A 16,653-nucleotide genomic window follows, 5' to 3' on the forward strand; every position below is an offset into this window, starting at 1 on the left:
CCCCCCCATCACTTTCCTCGTTCAGCTTCGCTCGTCAACACGTGTCCGCACCTATGCGTGACCCTTGACCCGACCAAATTTCACTACTAGCCTCTCGGTACTCTCGGTTCCCTCTCATTGTTATATCAATTTCTGACGGCAATAAATATCCGAGAAAAGTAGCGATGAGACGAGGAATCGGAATATGGATGTCCGCGTCATCGGGAGAAAGTACGTCATTACAATACCGGTTGGCAGATGAATATAAAATTGAGTAAGGCCGCCGCCGCCGCCGACTCAGCGGCGGCAATGATGATGATGATTACCGCAGTAATCGAGGATTCCGCATCGAGCAGGAAGACATGCTCGCGAAAAATGACTCTTCGATGAACCCAATTATGGCAAATGGACGATAGTCGTTTCAATAATGATACGGGAAAATGACACGGGTATCTCTATGACCCGTGTAACATTGATAAGCATGGCAATGGAGCGATTAATTAAATTTTCCTTATAATTCGTACGTAACACGCACGACGTATAAGGACGTCCTTCTTTTTTACAGACTCGATCTCGTTTTTTATTAACCGGTTGTTACCAAATCGGCAGGCCGAAAAATGACTTTTTTTTTCATTCGCTATTAGTATTTTATGCTGAGTGCACGCTGACGTCAAGAATGTCATTCGGATGGATTAATAATTCACGTATGGATAATGGATATACTAATTGTTGATTTCACCAAAAAATGACTTTTTTTTCATTCGCTATTACGATTTTATGCTGAGTGCACGCTGACGTCAGGAATGTCATTTTGATGGATTAATATTTCACGTACGGATAATGGATATACTAATTGTTGATTTCACTAAAAGGATTAATTCGACGGTTGAAAAATACTTGAAAGATCGATGCACTTCAAGGACTTTTGGTTAAGTACTTTTATTTCAGGGGTCATCTCCTTATGACTTTCAACGCACAGAAGTCACTCGAGGAGGTCGCAATCTTCATTGCGGATCGCCTGTGTATTTATACTGCGGCTGGTGGAATATCGTAGAAACGCAACGGGCACGACTAGGTGACTAGGTGGCCTTTCTAAAACGTCAGGACGCCTTGGGTCATCCGTTCCATCGGTGAATTGCCGTCTGGTGAGCAGCAAGTAAATTCTGATAAAGGTTAATTACCGCGTATAATACACGTAGCAAGACCAACCGACTCGACCGGTTAGCTATAACGAAACGATCGATGGATCCATTCAAAATGAAAAACGAAACCAAGATCTCCGTACGTTGGCAAACTTTTTTATGACAGTCAAAAACAAAAGTTGAATATAACATAAAAATATCGGAGTAAACAGGTTTACTTATTGTTGAGAAAAAAAAACCTACATACGTTCCACGCATTCGCACGTCTCCCATGCGAGGATGCTTAAAAATTCATAAAGTTCGGCTGATTCACGCTATCCGTAAGCGCGTAACCACATATATGAGAAAAATCGATTGGATCCTACATGGATATTAACATGCAACACGACCATCCTAAATACACGTATCAAGGTATGGGCGTCCCTGGCTGTAATATTCTTATGAAGTATATTTCGTATTTGGCAGAATCCGTACATTTGGCGCAGCGCCAATCGAAAGCCAAGAAATATTTCGCGTTACGATTAATGCTAATGCACGAAGGTTGCGCGATACGTAGGACTGTACGTTTTCACGCGAGCCATTGAGGCTGCACTGTACGTTCGCGCATAGACCCTGCAAGACGTGCCAACGGTAGGTAAGTAGGATTCTGACGATGTACTTTCTCGGGTCATTCGAGAGACTTTGGGAAGACGTGTCCAAGGGCTTCGCTTTCGCCAGCGTCGTCCACCAGAAACAGCCAGTCTGTTACGTCGGCATCAAAATGTCATAAAAATTCATAGGCCTGATCCTCGTCCGTGACCCAAACAACGACGCATTGTCAAAGAAGCTCGTAGAGGCCCAATTGTCATGTATGCGATTGCGAAACCGACTGTCGATTGAATTAAGGAGACAATGTGCAATAACAGATCTCCACGTGTAGATCCTCCTGTGGGAGCTTTGTCATAGGAATTTTAATAGAATTTTGTTCCTAATCCTCTCGAGCGCATTAATTCTAATAGATCATTCGACATTGTGAACGTCGTAAAGATTCTTGATATTTACGGGGGACCTGGGTCGGGTGAAATTGCGAGGGCTTGCCAAAAATTTGAATTTTTGCCATTTACTGAAAATTACAAAATTCTCAAAGGCTGTGCTGAGGCATGAAGATGATTTTTGGAATAATTTTTCTTAGCGAGCATCTGATCATACTAAACGCATTGCGATGCTAATGCAAAGGGACCAGGTGTGTCCGACCTAATTGGATGATGCAAATGTCAATCTGCATAACGATGCGCCTGGGGAATCCTTCATAATGTTAAATAATGAAATCAGTAGACCGTAAGTGACTAACCCCGAAACGCCGGATATTACATTTATCATTGATCCTACATCGGAGATAATTAACGGCGGCTTAAATATCAGGGATTAATGTAAGCAGAGTTACGTTACGTAAGTGACAAGCCACGGGGAATTCGTGAAGACGTTTGTTCGAATTTTTATTGGATTTCTCGAGGATGCATTCGGGGAGCGTGATTGATCTAGGGGAAAGTAACTAGGATTCTCGAGTCATTAATATCATTATTTTTTCCCATGACCGCCGGGGAATGGATCATTGCTTATTAAATATTACCTGGCAAACTCCTTTCCCTCGGACAATTCAAATTTTCTCGAGGGAAACTAAAATTTTGAGAAATTTTATTAACACGTAACGTAGCTTTCCGGATTTCTTTTTTTTTTTCCACGATCCCAATGCTTATCGGTCGATGGAATTACGTGCGTATAGAAGGAATTCGTATATTTTCAGGGTTAATAAAAATCACAGAATATTCCGGCGAGCTATAGGATCATCCACGTCCACCTTTCTCTCGATTCCAGTCGAGAATCAAGCCTCGTTATTTGTTCGCGAGATTCGAAATTTTTGGAATTTTGAATATTACCAAATATTTGTATATACCAAAAGAAAGGAAAGACATTCGACGATATAGGATGATTAATATAGGATGATTAAATCGCAAAATAAAATTTTCAACAACTTTCCATTGAAATCATCATTTAATTTCGTAATAAATCAGCCTCTAATCGCAATATGGCAGAAACCGATAAATTAAACGCCAACTGCTTTCGATCGAAATTTTCAAAACCGGTTTTTGCGGCAAAGTGAAATTTTCGAAAATTCGTGTCACAGAAAGGAATCCCCCTCCCCTCGTACCCTTTTCATGCTCCTTCGATCCGATCCTTGTTAAAAGAATGCACGCTACACGTGTTCTCTCATTCTAACATCCACCGATGATCTTCAGTCAAGAGGCCTGTTTGCCTTTCACAAATCTCTTCTTCGAGTTCCCACTCGAGCCGCAGCGTCACGCCGTCACGCCGTCACGACTGAAGAATGTTTTTGGAAATGAAGAATCACAACGCGATATTCAATATGGATTCGAGAGTTTTTCGATAGCTTTGAGAACGTGTCATACCCTAGTCCCTCATGCCAACACAGGGTCCACTAGGGATATCGATAATGAGAAAGACTGAAAATACGTGACGCACGTTAAAATTCTAACGCAGCCAAATTTCGATTAAAGCCTTCGGCTTACGTTGCACTTTATGCATAATGCATATTACTTTCCAATGCAGTTTGAGAACTATCTCATGAGAATGTCGGCGTGAATTCCCGGGAGCGATTGTATCCCTATATACATAAACCCCTATACCGATGCACTGTCTGAAAACGGATGCAGCGCAATGCGACCTAATGCAGTGCATTTGCCTTACGCTCGCTCAGACATAATCTATTTTGATTCCTAATATTCTCACGTTATATACCGAGTATCAATGTAGATCAGCCAAGCGAATCGTCACTATCGGCTTACAAGATATTTTGCATATTTTAGATAAATTCGCAAAATTTATACGCTTACCGAGCGCCGTAAAATTATCAAAATTTTGCACTAATCGCAGAAATGAATTCAAAAAATAATAATTCTTGTTCCTGTGAATTTTCCAAAAAATAGAAAAAAAAAATAGGGGAGACTAAATTCTGCGCTGTACAAATCCCATTTAAACGCCGTTCAAATAAACTTTCAGTCCTCCGGATCACTATAATTTCCGGCGATCGTATTATCGTATGCATATTCGCGAAATTTTGTCGAAACTTTCTCAAAGTATCTCGTCCGACAGTTATCTCGCCAACTCTACACCAATTTCCACAAGCACGAGATAAGTGTTATCGGGTCGTCTCGTATCTCGAAAATGCAACACCATAACGCTTACATCATCCTGCGGTATTTTCCCAGCGTTCCTAATATCAATTAGAAAGTACGGCTGCGAGAATGAAATTATAAAGGCGATCCTCATCAGCTAACATTAAGCCACGTTTTGGCAGCCGATAGCGACTCGACTGATTTCTACGTCTATTTACGTGTATTGTATCGTATATCGTGTATCACATTGTCCATTAAAATAACTTTGCCGTGCTATGAGTAACAGAGCTCTGAGTCGCTTTCATTAGAATCGTCCCTAAGCATACTATCTATAGTGCATGCGAGTATACTCCGTACACGGGTAGTAAGGTTAGCTGGCGATTTGCATACAGCTGACGTTTACATACAATGCTGTGGCGTGCGGGAACGTCGTAACAGTGGAGACTCGAGTGACTCGTCCTGGAGTCGAGTATCCCGCGAGACTGGAATATTAATTGACGAGTGACGTATCAAAAGTCGAGCGCAATTCCCCGTCTTTGCGAACGCGGAGTAGGAGAAGATACGGCAGTGGGCAATATAACGGTAGCGATGACGCAACGGAAGCCTGAGTAAATAGTGGCGTCTGAAAAGGCACAGAACGTCCTGAAATTACTGAGCGGGTCTCACGTTTTAAAATATCCTTCCTTTCCGGGGCTCGTCAGCGCGATCTAGACAAATAGACAGCAGACAATTCAATTCCCATAGCGGAAATATGCGCACGTCCCAGCTGGAGACGCCAAGTTGGAGTTTCGTCGAATGGACGTCCAGTCGAACTCCCTTTCGAGGAATCTGCTTGTGGCCTGTTTGCGCGCGGCGGACGTGCACTTGAAAATGCATGACGATTGTCAGCTGCGGGCGTCAGGGACATTGCCGTTACGCGACCTCAAGAGGGTTATGTAAATCGAGGGAGTCATTTTCAGGTTGGGACTTATAAACTATTTTTTTATACATTCATATATACATATAAATAGTCGACAATTATGATATGTTTAATTTACGTGTAAAGTAAAATTGGCCATTGGCAAAATAGCCAAAAGTTATCGGTCACCTGTGAACTTCGTACCTGAGACTCTATAGAGTTCGCGGTAGTTCGGACCTGAAAATTATAGCCAACCGGATAGCCAAAAACCCCCAGGCGAATATGCAGCCCATGTGAAGTGAGCCCCCCCAAGTATGGATTTTCAAAAATTTTCTTTTCCACGTCGTTTGCTAAGCTTTCTTAAGATTTGCACCCTTTTTATTTTCCATTGCACTCTTACAGATTTTGAGATACAGCAAATTTAGATTTGGGAGGGGGGCAAATTCACGCTAGCCCCACCAAGTCGAAGAACAGAGTCCCTTTGCCATAAAATATTTTCGGACTAATGAATTCGAGAGGGAAAAAAAGTTTATCCTTAATCACGAGGCGAAATGAATTTGCGTGAAACTCGGAAAAATTTTCGACGGGTCATACGGTCCGCGCTAAATACGTAGAGAGTGTGGTCGAACGTTAAAAATATAACTTGCCGGTCGTGGGATTTTCGCCATATAAAAAAGCCAAGTTAGAGGAGAAAAAGTGAAAAACACTTTTCCGTCCGGGCGCAGGCAGCGCCGACGTAGATTAACGCATACTACGTTTGTCACGTCAACGTTGAGGCAAATTACCCAAAGGCGCTCGGGGTTTTGTTCAGAAACAAAAAAAAAAGAAAGCGCACTGAAAAGAGGCGAAAGAGATGAAAAAAAAGGTAAAAGGGACCAAAAAAGCATAAGAGCACCTTTCCCTCTCTCGCCGCACCCAGCAGCATCCACGAGCGTGTCACGCGCGTAGTCGCGTTAAAGTAATTTTATTTCGACTCACCGGCAACCTTCTTCGCACTTTCCAACGGACGCGGCAAACGTAGGCAAGAGGATCTCTTTCCGCTCGTATCTCATGTCTCTCGAGTCTTACAATTTTTCTCTCGCACAATTTACAAAACCGACTCAACCCACCCTGGCAACTTGGGCCACTCGTGTTTCTCGACGAAAAGAAGGGACGACGACACTGTTGCTTTGCATTGTTCCATTTTCGCGTTCACGCTTCGGCCCCCCCAGCCCTTCAGCTTTGCATTGAAAATCCCCAGATCCTCCCGTTTACCCGGAACGTACAAATCCAGCTCATATATTTCCCATTTCCTCGCAGATGCCCGCGCACTTTGTGCCGCCTTGCTAAAAGGGTTGAAAAAAAAAAAAAAGACTTCCTCCAGCTATCTCTAGATGAAATCACCACGCTGAAGGGGCATAGGGACGATATTGCAAGGCGAAATAATATTTGGAAAAAAAATGATCAAAACTTCTTCAAGCTTTTTCCACCCCCCGCGAACTTTCCAAGATTTTCTTCAACTCCTGCGAAATCGTCCCGCGGTCGCCCACCTTACGTGAGGCGAAGGGAGTGAAAGAGATAAAAAAAAAGTTAGGTTTAATCTCCCTTGGCATAATTGAGTTTCCTGTCCCTTTAAAGTGAAAATAAATGAATCCGAGGGTAACAATAGGCAGCCGGGTGGGAAAAGTAGAAAACCATAACAATAAGGCACCAAGGCTAAATAACGAAACTAACCAACCAACTGTAATACAATACCGGAGACTCTTTACGACGGTAATACAAATAAAAATTACTACACGAAAACTTTAATTCTGCTTTAAAATTTACCGGTCTGGCCGAAAGTTCCGAGTTCACGATCATTCGTACGAGAAGCCCGATCGCGCTACAGAAGTCCTATTAAAGTGACCGTATCCATTTGCGAAAATGGGATCCAAGGTAGCAAAGTGTACCAGGAGCAACCTCGGAAAGACCCTTCGACCGCTTTTCCAGTAGTTTGATACTTTTCTATTTCCACCGAATCAAAGATATATAGATATGTAGCACGTTACATATCACCCATACACGGTATTCGATCTTGGCGAGAAGCGATTTCGCAAATTCGATAAGCGAACAAATCCCAGATATCTAAACTGTCCCGAACCTGTCTCGAATCGTCAAAGTGACGCGAAGCGGGAGTCAAAGTATTTCCGGTGTAATTCTGAGCGCATAGCGAATCCTATACCTGTCTCAGTCTGTACCTCCCGTATAGGAAGGCAGAGGCGGTTGGCATTTGCATAATATGGGAATCGCTCCTGAGGCCACGCCATTGTTCGAATCCGTCTGTGCACGTAGATTAGTATGTGAGAAGATTCGAGGAGCGGAAGAACATCCGAATACGTAACCCAGCCATAATAATTACGTTCCTGTTAGCTCTCGAGACTTGAGCAACGGCTTTCCGGTTTCGAGGGGAATTCTCCTTTGCTATTCTTCGTTTACACTTATTTCAGCCTGGTGTTACGGGCACTTTCATGACCCCTCCACCACCCCACCCCTCCACCCCCCACCACACCTAATTTTCATTCCTCGTTACTCGCCACTCTACCTCCACAACATTTCTGGCTACTCTGGATAAGAAGCTCTGAACTCGTAACTCGCTAGTTGGCTACTCGACAACTTTTCCCACCGGAATGTAGAATCATAAAAGTCGGCTATAAAACCATATATAATATTCAGCCACGTTTAAATTAACTACGAAATCGATCGACCCTGCAGAGAAATAGAAAACAGGAGCAATCTGTCTGTCGCGAATGTAGACGATAGAAATGTCACGTGGAGTTTCACGGAAATTTCGAATTATCAATCGAGGATGTTTGATGCTACATTTTAATCGGAAATTATTTTTTCTTCTCTCTCTCGATACGAGAAAAATTTTCAATTAAATCGATCCTCACTTGAAATCGGTCGAGTCAATATTAATACGGAAAGCACTGACTATAGGAATCTGTATGAAATCAGTTGGCAAACCAATTGACAATCGCAAGATGGAAATCCTAACGATATAGGTATACAAGACGAAGGACAGGAATCACAAAGTGGGAGAAGAGAAATATCGTAATTTCGGAACACATCGAAAATGACGAAAGGACGAAATTAATGAATCGGAAGCGCGACTAGTGCGTGGCTGAAAAGTTAAAATTATACAGAGGCGCAGTGGCAACGCGCTCCCAGTGTAACTTTAGCGCCTCCGTACAGCTTTGTACGCTTCTTCGTACTTTCCCGTCAATATTGTGACGTAAGGCAGGTAATCAGCCACGTTGTTGCGACAGAGCTAGAGCCTCGGCTCCGAGGCACTAGTTTCTTTTGGTCCCTTTCGGTCGCATCTCGCATCGACCAACGTCCTCGGCCGTGAAATCCAAGCGAAATGCTCCGCGAGCTTTGCGATCGAAAGATCGCCAGTTGGAAAAGCAAAAGAGACGCCGCCGACTGCGGACGGCGTCTCCGACTGATTTCTCATTAACCGAATTAGGAATTCTCGTAATCTAATCGTAACCGCAATTAATTTTACCATTGCGCAGCCAAGTTTACTCCATGACTTTGGAAGTCTCTTGCTCGACTGATTACGTGCGCATATATATCCATATATCTATATGCATATTGACTGGCATGCTGTATACCACATATATCTAACGGGTGGAGTGAAAAATCTGGAGCGTTAGTCAAACTGGTTATGATCTAACCTTTCGAAACCCCATTCATAACATTCGTAACACGTGGGCATCTGGGTCTAGGATGCTTGACCGGCCGATAACGTAACAACGGAATGAATTAGATTCGCGCTCAGCTTTGCTCTCAAGGTCACGTCGCTTGCGTAAATGGCAGAAGAGAATGCTGCTTGAAAAATTGTATATTCTAGTTATTTGCGAAACCAGATAATTTTCACGCTTGACCGATGCATTAATTTTTTTCGACTGCACGAGAAACACATGGCCGATCGCAACGTGAGGCAGGTCTCGGTGGAATTTTGACTTTTGTAGAAAAAAAAAAAAAAAGTATTTCGTGGAGGACTGACTTTTTCCGCCCTATATTCTTGGACATTTTCCCAATGGGCCCGTGTGAAAGGCTGAAAATTGGGATTCGATCGGACAACGAGCATCGAGCGGCAAATGTGAAAAGCTGCTTAATCACGGGCTCAGCTCCTGCGTCGTAATCGAGGGATTTCGCTATCGGTTCTCCAAGTTATGGCAACCAATTACCCATCGTTGCTATAAATTAATTAATCCTTCGTTTCGATCCGCGTTACGGTGTATTATTCGCACGTTGCCATAGTAAAGTTCCTGCACGTTTACGAGCTGCGATTCAATCGCGAAGGAATTTCGTCCGTTCGTTCGTTATAACGATATTCATTTTTCATATCAATTGACAAATAATTAATATTAACAATTAACATTCGAGGTTCGGTACGCTACTTGCAATCGTTAAGATAAAATGACAGTCGCAATGAAAAATCCTATCGAACGCAAATAGACGCTCAGTTCAGTTAACGCGATACAGCAGAAAACACGTGAAAGATCTTACGTCCCGATAAAAGTATTTTTCTTTCGTCCCGTCTTGATACTCGAATCAAATGGATTCTGAGTCGTCCCAAGAGACTCGCCGTATCTCATACAACGTGGTGCAAAGATAAAATTCCCATATCTTCTCGGGTCTCGAATTCACTCGTATACGTGTTGTTTAGGGCTGTTCAAAGTATCGCAAAAGTATCGATACAGATTTCAACATCGTTTTACAAAATGAAAAAAAAAAAAAAAAAAAACGTAATATCCCGAATGGAACAAGTCAAAAAGTATATAGGACACATATCCGTATACTGATATCCAGTGTTTGTATTCCGCTATGAAAAAGTCAAAATAATCCCGCACGCCATAGATACCCCAGTTACCGTGTTTCCATCGGGAGGATCGCAAATACATTTGGCGAAAGCGCGAAAGTCCTAGCTCAAATTTCAACGGCGAATATTCGTACTGGATGCATAGCGAAAAAACAGGCAGTTCGACTTTGCAATATTGAGGAAAAAAAAAACTATGAAAACTGCAACAAAACTCCAGATTGAAATCGACTAGTTAACAATGCCTGGCATACTGGGCATGGAGGGCTTTTGAGTTTTACGCTATTGAAAAAAAAAAATTACCGTCAACCAATTCAGGGGTCTTTTTTCTTCGTCACCTTCGTTAAGGGTCCCAAACGTAATAGGCCAACGGCCTTTTTTATTCGTGGTAATAAAAAAAAAAAAGCATCCGGGCAACAAAGGAACGTATAGAAATAGTAGAAAACAATGAACCCTCGGTCCCTTTCCTCTATTCGTATTTGCCGCTTAAACGCAAACTGTAATATTTGCACCGACCGTACGCAACATTCGTATGTATGCCGGAAGTCAATAAAGGAGGCAGCCCGACGGTAATCAAGGACGACCGTGCGAAATTGGCGCAATCGGGATTCAAATCGTTTGGGAGAATAGCATTTCCCTTTAACGAAGAAAATTTTTCGTACGGATCCGATTGTTCGGCGTTTGGATTAACCGTGCGGGAGGGTAACGCGTTTTGGTGAAATTTCAAGTCCCCCGGTTTCCCGTGGCGCTGGTGTCTGTTGCTGCGAAGTTAATTGAAATATGGGACATACACAGAGAACGGAGGACGGCTGGTATTTATCTGGCGGACTAGCGAGACAATTTTCTCAGGAAAGGAACAATGGGACTCGAAAGTGAAAACGAGTAGAGTATAGGTATATAATGTATACGCCAAGGGGAGTACATTCGGATCCGTCGTGGACGTGGATGAGGAAATATGTTTTTTAAGCGCAAGATTAATTGCAACGATAGGAGAGAGATCGAAATGAGAAAAGACTCGTCACGGGTATCGTCCCTGTCGATCGGTTGGCCAACGTCGAAAGATCCACCGATCCGAAGGAATGGACGGCGGTGACCTTCGGGGACGAAAAATCGTTACGCCTTGTTGCGCAACCGAGGACACTTGCCGGTTAGGAGCTACAAATAATGGGCAGGGATAGATGCCGGTCTACCACCACCCAGCAGCCATCCGGTGGTACAGCGTGGCCGGCCGGCGAGTTCTTGGCAGCCATTTGTGAGTTAAGCAAGGTGGGAATAAATCCCTCGGAGATCCAGGAGGACGAAGTGCCTGAAATTATTGGGAGTCGCGGTGGCGTCACTTTTATTTTTCATCGGGCGCAATGGAAATCCTTGCGAGAGAAACGGATGTAGCTTCTGGAAGGAGGAAACGGGCGCCGATCCAAGAGTAGCATTCTCTTACTTTACTCCTCGATTTACTTTTATATAGACCAAATACGTGTTCCCGGTGACTAAGGGAACTGGATTTATCGTTTATGCATGGATTTTTCCAAGTGCGAAATAAATATTCGAGGGAGAGAAATGAATCTATCTCGTTTGAGATATCTTTTATGGGCTCGAATATTATGTAGTTTATTTTAGTTAAAGGGAATATACGGGGAAGGAGGACTGACGATTAATGGGTAATTAGAGATTTTAGGGGAAGTCTGAAGGGGATGCCAGCGAAGGCGACTTACGGCAGGATGTCTGAGTAGAAGATTTAGTGGGGGGGAAAGCACGTGGGTGAGGAGAGAGAATTTAAAGAAAAGGGTAAAAGAGACGAAATCATCTGACTCACCGAATCGATCGCTGCTCAAGCTCCTTTGTCACTTATATAGGCTTCGATTGGATCACGATTGCCCGCCGAGCGACTATCCCCTTCTGCGAACAAACAAGAAAAGTAGACTTACTCGGGGAAAATTAGCCTCGATCAAACGGAAATAAAACCCGACAACTTTCTGCTCGGTTAGAGTTGCGAGTGAACGGAGGGGTAGAGAAGGAATATTTCACTGAAAATATCCTCAAATTGTTTTACTCGAAATGAAATGGCGTGTAAATCAAATTTTGCAAAAGTAAAAAATGTCGGATATTTGAAAATGAGCAAAAAGTATCGTGAAAAAACTGGACAAATCCTCCTTATCGTTTTTCACAAGAATAAAAAAAAACCTATGCTTTCCCCGTAAAAGGACGCGGAGCGAAAGGGAAATCGAAAAGGAAAAATGTGTTTCCATTGATTTTTTTTTTTTTTTTGGCAGAGGGTTCGATAAAACAGAGCGACGCTTTCGCGTACCGCGAATCTTGCGTAAAAGAAGGGACGCCCTGGGCGACTGCAGCGCCGACAGTGCGGCCGCCCGAGTAACTTCAAATGATACAGAAGCATAATGAACTTTCGGCGCACGCGAAATAAAGTTTTATCGCGCGGGGCCACCACGTTGGCCGCTGTTAACAGTAAAATAATTATCCGGCTCGCTGAATCGCACGGAAGTCCCTAAAGGCCCGTAAGCCGTCCCGAGATTTACAAGCGAGTTTTCAATCCTTTTAAAGATCCGCGCTCCGTTCGACCCGCTGCTTCCGTTACATGGATTTCATTTGCATATCTTGTTCGCTGTTAAATAAGCCAATGAGCTTAGCGGACACAACATCTCCCGAGCAAGACAGGACGGAATTACAAGGATGACATTTTACAATCAGCCCAAACATAAAATATATATTTAAAAAAAAAAAAAAAAAAAAAAAAAAAAAAAAAAAAAAAAAAAAAAAAAAAAAAAAAAAAAAAAAAAAAAAAAAAATCGGAAAATAAAATTTTCATTCCTTTGCAAATCCCGAAGCTGCATGCCATATTCTCAAATGTCCTTGATAACGCGAATCACGCGATGCCAGCTGACACATAGCCGCTAGTATAGTTCAGGAAGAAAGTTCACGATAACGCAACTTGGTCGCCCTAGAAACTCGAGCACGAATTATCTAGGAAGCAAGTGCGTCGTACGAGATCATAAGTGAATTCGAAAGTGGCTAAGGGACTTAATTGCCAGTGCTACCAACGCACTGACCTCCCGCTATACTCTTTCTCTCATTTTCTCAAAATATCTCCGATACACTCAGCATCCACGTGACGCCTTTAAGAAAAAATTCAAAATTTCGCGAACGCACGCAAAATATTTCGAAAACCAAAAAATAATTCTCCCCAAAAAATAGTCAAATTTCTATTTTATTAATGACGGCTGACAAGACGTGTCGTAGGGGCATTTTTCTATCGTAACAAAAAAAAAGGGTAGGAAACATGTCGGAAGAATATCAATGATTTCTCCGGAGCATTATCGTAAAGCCCGAGGCTCCATTTCGGAGGACAGTTACGATGTTGAACAAAGTCAGAACTTTTTTTTTCCAGGACTCACCCATGTCCCTCCCTTACGTAAAACATGTCTGTCGAAAATAAAAAAAAAAGGTCCAAAGAGGGTTAACCCTCATGTAGACGACGAGGGAGGAGATCTTAGCAATATTGAAGTTCCTTTCGACCAGTACTCGACCCTGGTCCCGAAGACGAGGTTTCCCCTCTATCTTGTTCCGGTGGGTACCGGATGTCCAAGAGGAGCCAATGACAGGTCCTCGGCAGTCATAATCCAAAGGAGCCAGTTGTCGTTCTTTCCACCCCTTTGGGAGTTACGGCAGTCATGGTCGGGATGGGGAGGAAAAAATTTCCAAAAGAATCTCCCCTACCCGGTGACTACGTAGATCCTCCATTTTATCAAGCGTCAACCCCCGGACGACGTACTTGCCCAGTCTCCCACTTTTATGTCTACTGGTAACTGGATCTTCCGCACCCTTGACGTCGTAAACAACGGCCCTGAGATAACCAGGGCAGAACGGGCAACGGCAGAACCTTCAGGCACACGCAAAAAACCTTCCCTCCTTTGTGATGCTAATGCGGCGATTATTATGCAATGAGTATCTGACCAGGTTTCCAAGAGCGCGACGCCGATAACGAGGATCGTTTCCAGACACTGAAAAATATGGGAAAACGATATATTCGTGGAAATTATAAAAAAAATTTCAAATTAACGTATTTGAATTTTTTTCGAAAAATTTACGAGAAACAAAAATTCGTAACGCAACGACTGACGCTTAAGGTCGTCTTCGCAGTGGATCGAACAAGGTAGTAAAAATTTAATATCTCGAATCAGCCCTTTTTCACGTGCATTCTTTTATAACATAACCGTACGCAAGGGCCGACCGCGTGCAGCAGCCAGGACGAGATTGCGTCTGTGCAACCTTTTATGGCTTTAATAAATCCAGAGAAACGGTAGTGCACCGTTGACTGAGCCAGACAGCCAGTAAATGCACCAGGCGTAGGACCGTTAGGTGGACTCTGAAAATACATCACCATTTCCAGCGTGGATAATAATTTGGAAAACGGCTGGGAGAGCGCAGAGGCAAATCTAACTTATACGTTTCGGATGAACGAAAGATATCCAAATAATAGAATACACGGTGGACCGTTTTATCTTATTTAGAAGCAGAAAATACCGAGTTTTAAAGAATTACCAGGATCCCTCAAAATGATTCGACGACGGTGATAGGCCGTCTCGTCGGAGGTAGACGAGCGAAAGCTTTTGTTTTTCATCAAACGTCAATCTGACATTGACGCCCTCAGGCCACGTGGCCACCACGTGGGGGCCTCCAAACGTCCTGCCTCGAGTGGAAGCTGATCGTGCGCTCTATATAAATACATAAATAAACAATGCACGGAAAGTTCCTGGGGCGAATGTCAATATTGAGGAAATTTCGGCAAGTCCGACCATAACGTAATACGGTTTCGAAAGGCAGTAAACGCGAGTCAAGGTTGCTCGTCTGCAATCGACTTGCCAATATACTGCAGCAAAAGCCACATCCAGCATCCCTGCCAGCGCCAGAGGGGGGTTTAACTTTGTTGAACCAGAACACGAAACCGCTACCTAAAGGGATAAATGATCATTCCGCGTTTGCTGTATTCGCAGCAGTAGACTCCCTGAAATAAGATAATTAGCAGATGATATCTCGATCGTTCCCGTAATCTCCAGGATTATCCATCAATCTCACGCGGCACTGATAACACCCAGAGTAATCGTAAAGTCTCGGCTCGTCGATTAAAAATATCGCTGCGAGATGTCCGATAACTTAACACTCTAATTCCGATTCGATTCGTGTATACGTTTCGTACGAATACAATTCTAGCTAATCACTCGTCAATTATTCCGACACGCGATTAGTCGAATCCACAATTAAAGCCGAACCCGCACCAAATCAACGTTCGGCGAGATTATTAATCATCCGAGAGTAATGAATATCGTTCGTTGCAAACCCCACCAATCCCCATTACCCGTTCCCCGCCGATTTTCGTTTCATTAAGCGTAATGGATATTTATCGAGGCAATTACGATCGTCGCATTGTCGGGACGATTCCAGCCGATTCGGTACAGCGGATTGAAAATGGGCAAGAAGACAAAAGCAAATACGGCCGTGCATATAGAAAGCTAAATAAAAGGAGAAACGAAACAATACGGGTGACGCGGTGCGATATCGATAAACTCGGACGCCAGTCGCGGACGGCAGTGAATTTTCAAAGTTTTACCATTAGTTTTCACGGCGCGACAACGCCCTCCCATCAGTGCCTTCGTTGGACCTGAGAAAAATTTCAAAAAAAAAATTCATACACAAAATATCACGAGTACAATTTCATTCGACGTTCGGCATTTGCGACTGTCGAGTGACAAAAAAAAAAAAAAAAACACCGCGACCAGTCAGACTGACTGCCTATTCGACAACGCAATCCAGACTAACAGCTGCGACGCTTCCAGTCCGCGTCAGGCTTGCCCCTAAGTTGACCCCTAAGAGTATGACTTCCGTCGCTCATCCTCATGGAAAGACTCGCTCGGTGAGCCCCTGCTGGGAGAAGAAATAGCGGAACAGCACGTAGACTCGCTTTGGAGCTTGACGCGCGAACAGCAGTTCTAATCCGATGCAAGCCCGACAATAAAGCTGCACTTTCTTCCAGGAAGGTCCGACCGTCACAATTACTCGAATAGCCCGGAGCCATTGCGCCTCCCGTAACGCCGGCGTCGCTCCCAAAGCCCAGCAATAAAGTCGGGTGGACGGGTGGTCCGTTGTTCCCGCTCGCACCGAGCATTCCCGAGACACGAAATTCTATTGCATGATACTGCCGGCCGCAAGTCGTGCCGAATCCACTGGGTGCCACGGGAATAAGTGCACTGTCCGCGTCGTACCTGGGCGTCGTATAAGAGAAGCGGAAGTGCGAAGGCGGGAGGGTTCCGGAATGGGAGGAAAAGAGGTTAAGGGATGAAGGAAGACCATGCGTCAGGATAACGGAAGTTGAATTTACAAGTACGCCAAGAGGAGTTCGCTCGGGCATATCCTTCGGTGGGTGAGAAGCTCGAAGTACACTGGGAAATAAATTTCACCTGGAAAGCTCGACGTTATTCCTGTCTTGGTAGGAGCAAGAGGCGAAAGCATAACTTTTCCCGGGAGCAGCGCGTGGCAACTTCCTTACTCGGTAAGTAACGCGCGCAAAAGCCTCTAAGTCTGTAAAGTCCACTTCGTGTCTCTGAA

The 16,653-nt window shown here is 43.8% G+C and overlaps 1 protein-coding gene across 5 annotated transcripts in view; it reads right to left on the bottom strand.

The window, feature by feature from the left end:
- LOC107263233 (uncharacterized threonine-rich GPI-anchored glycoprotein PJ4664.02) overlaps positions 1 to 16,653 on the bottom strand; it is a 49,496-nt gene that overhangs the window by 23,124 nt on the left and 9,719 nt on the right. For 4 of the 5 annotated variants that reach the window (XM_015730187.2, XM_025080610.1, XM_015730186.2 and 1 more), the window contains exon 2: positions 11,849 to 11,931. The exons of the other annotated variant lie outside the window; for it this stretch is intronic. The gene's annotated coding sequence lies outside the window, so the exon portion shown is untranslated. The remainder of the gene's footprint in view (positions 1 to 11,848; positions 11,932 to 16,653) is intronic. 5 annotated transcript variants of the gene reach the window in all.

The sequence above is a fragment of the Cephus cinctus genome, unplaced genomic scaffold, assembly GCF_000341935.2.
Source record: "Cephus cinctus unplaced genomic scaffold, Ccin1 Ccin1_scaffold0143, whole genome shotgun sequence".
NCBI classification, from domain to species: Eukaryota; Metazoa; Arthropoda; class Insecta; order Hymenoptera; family Cephidae; genus Cephus; species Cephus cinctus.